Source organism: Augochlora pura, chromosome 3 (genome assembly GCF_028453695.1).
Source record: "Augochlora pura isolate Apur16 chromosome 3, APUR_v2.2.1, whole genome shotgun sequence".
Lineage (NCBI taxonomy): Eukaryota > Metazoa > Arthropoda > Insecta > Hymenoptera > Halictidae > Augochlora > Augochlora pura.
Genome location: NC_135774.1, coordinates 19426578 through 19429777, shown reverse-complemented (window position 1 = coordinate 19429777; position 3200 = coordinate 19426578).

Genomic DNA, 3200 nt, shown 5'->3' with positions numbered 1-3200 from the left:
CCACAGACGCACGCTTGGTTCTATCGTACACCTTTAAACGCTTATCAGCAGTTGTAGATTAACTTGCAATTCGCGTCCTCATTGGCGCTGACTGCGAAACAATGACGATGATAAATAATGCGCAAAGGATGGCTTAAATGCTCGCTATTTCTCGAGTAAATTGACATGAAAATATTACGCTCGCGAGTCAAGCCGACACGACGGTATTGAAGTGCACGCGTGCCACATTTAAAATTCGAAGGACACCGATGATTTTGGAGTCTGCAGATTTCAAAACGTTTCACGATTAATGAGAATTGAAAGGTGGACGAAATTAAAGTTGCTCGTCAAAATGCTTATCATTCAAAAAACGATTGCGTTATAAAAGTTACAAAATGTGACCGAAAATTAGTTCGAGAATTGTAGATACAATACTGCATTGTATGTCATTAGATTTTCTTTTGAATTTGTCTCGAATTAAATTAATTTAATCGCTGATTTAATTAAATACCGGTGCAGCATCGAAAGATAGAATTTCTTAGGTCTGCTATATTTCTAATACATTGATAATATGTATACTTCTGAATATAATACCAGATTAAACATGGTTACAATCGAGCAGTATCCGTTTGTCGCCAAAATTTTTAGAAATCCAATCTAATCAGGAAATTGAGTCACTGCCGATTGCGGTGCTAGTTCTACTTCTTATCTCCGATTTGGTATTTCGTGGAATACGGGTAAGAGCCACGGTTTAGATTTCAAATTAAAGGGATTAAGAAGCATCTTAAAGGGTTCAAGCAAGATTCAATAATTGTTAACGTTGTTTTAGACATGGATGGAAAATTTGCGATAATTTCAGTTTCTCTATTCGAAGAGTGTATCGTACTCATTCGTCCCTCTTATTTGCAACTTGTAAAATAAGAATAAGTTGAGAATAATCACTTGAATCGTAGGTAATATTAGTATCTGTCAATTTGATCATCGACGTGAACGTTAACTTTATTGTGCAATATGTCTCATGCCGAGATAACAACGCGATTATTTTTAAAGCACAATGGCGGCAAAATTTAGAAAAGATGCTTATTGACAGAACGCTACGGATGACTCGACTGTTTTAACTCATTGTATCTAATTTATTTTCACTGATACATTTTTGTGACTATAGAAGCTAGTATACTTTTACCGGATCTTTGTATACTCATTGTAACTAATTTCTTCATCCTGTTTATTAATGCGAAATGCCAATTTCTACATATTCTACATATTCTGATTCTACATATTTTGCATAAGTTACATTTTCTTCTCCAAGATATCAGCACTAAATGTTAACTCGAATCGTAAAACTGCAATCATTTTTTTCCAAACAGTAACGTAAAATGAGAACTGCAAGTTTAGTGGCATGATATGCGCAATTATAAAAAAATAGAGTATTGTTTTGTTTTTGATCATAATATTTACAATTTGGAGTGAACAAGCAGATGCGAAACATCGATGGTTGTTGTCATCGAGCCACTTTTGTGTATTATTTTTAGCAAAACGATCGTTTTGCACAATTTGTCAACAAGAATGTAAACTCAGATTATGGAACAAACGATCGAATACGTTAGATGCAAAAAAATTAGTACAAGCCATGTGTACGACATTGTATGTACCATTTAAATCTCAGTGTTGAACGTGCTTTGCGTGGTTACAATACACGAGCATTAATATTAATAAAAGCCAGGAGTATACGCGTAAGCCGTACACAGATTCTGTCGTCACCACTATAATTTCTCGGTGTACACGGTGTCCACAAAGTAGCGACCCGCACATTCTATAGGATATTTCTGTTTGTGTAGCACATTATACATACGATTACATTGTAACTAGTCTACATAACGGTACCTACCATGTTAGCTTTTGATAAATTCGAAATATGATGTTCAAAGTGTGTTACAAACATTTCTTTATGCATTCTGATTCGCGTGTTTTCTTCATTACTAATTTTATCGTGCAATAAACATAGTTATGTATGACTTTTTTATCTTTTAATTGACAAACTGTGAACAAAGTTATAATATCTTAGGACAATAGAATTAGTAACATAAAATAATTTTTACCTTTTCTTTCTTGTATTTATTGTTGATTCATGTCGGCTTCATCATTATTTTGTCATTATTTTACTTTTGTTTCACGTTTTCGTTCCAAATTTTTACTGTTTACAGAAATGAAGGTTTTTCTTTGATAAGCGGATTATACAAGTATTAAACAAATTAGTGAATTTGATATATGACGTCGATTGACCAAACTGTTACACTAAAGACAAATTTTCGAATAATCTGCATTCATGTTAATAAACTTTTATACCGAATATGCAAGAACATACAGTGAATATTTATTAAAGAGATTTAACAAGGGTATAGGTTCGATTGGATTATTATTATTTAATGGAAAACGTATTTAGAGAGCATTAACCACATTATTGACACAAAGAAATGTGAATTTATGGCGCGTTCATCTTAAACATAATTCAGAGAAATTATAAACTGTTCTGTATACATTTCATGGAGTCGATATAGACGTTTGGTGTTGTATAGACGTTTTGTTAGGTCGACCATCTGCTGCTTCTTGGATCTGTATTGCAAGTCTACCTGGATCAAAGTTCTCTATAAGGCAAATACAGTGGCGCGAATAATTGTAGACTCACAATAACTTTTACATTTTTTGTGATATTCAAGCAAAAACTTAAGAAAACACCGTATTTCTATATTTCTATATTAAAATTAATACATATTAAAAATATATAAATATAGCTTCATTTGGTTTTTGTTAAAATATCATTAAGAATGTAAAAGTTATTTTGCGTTTATTATCATTAACAGCCATGTAAGTGGCCTCCTTTAACTGAAACACCTTACATATTTAAAAAGAACTTAACAAAATATTATATTTCTATACATTCTTATATCGGAAATAATGGAAAATGAAAACACACAAATACTGTACTTTGTCAAGTCTTCGTTTAGTTCTCAGTAACAATGTAGAAATTACTTTCATTCTAAAATTATGCACACCACTGTAGCTCACTTATCGTAATGAAATCTGCTACCTGTTGGCTCCCGCAGTAACCGTGGTAGCCGGAAAGCTTTGTGTCTTTAATAATATTTCACATTCTTGCTTCGGTCCGTTTCGTTGCGCAATAGCAAGGTCAGTGTCCATTCGAATGATCTATTTTTGAACGG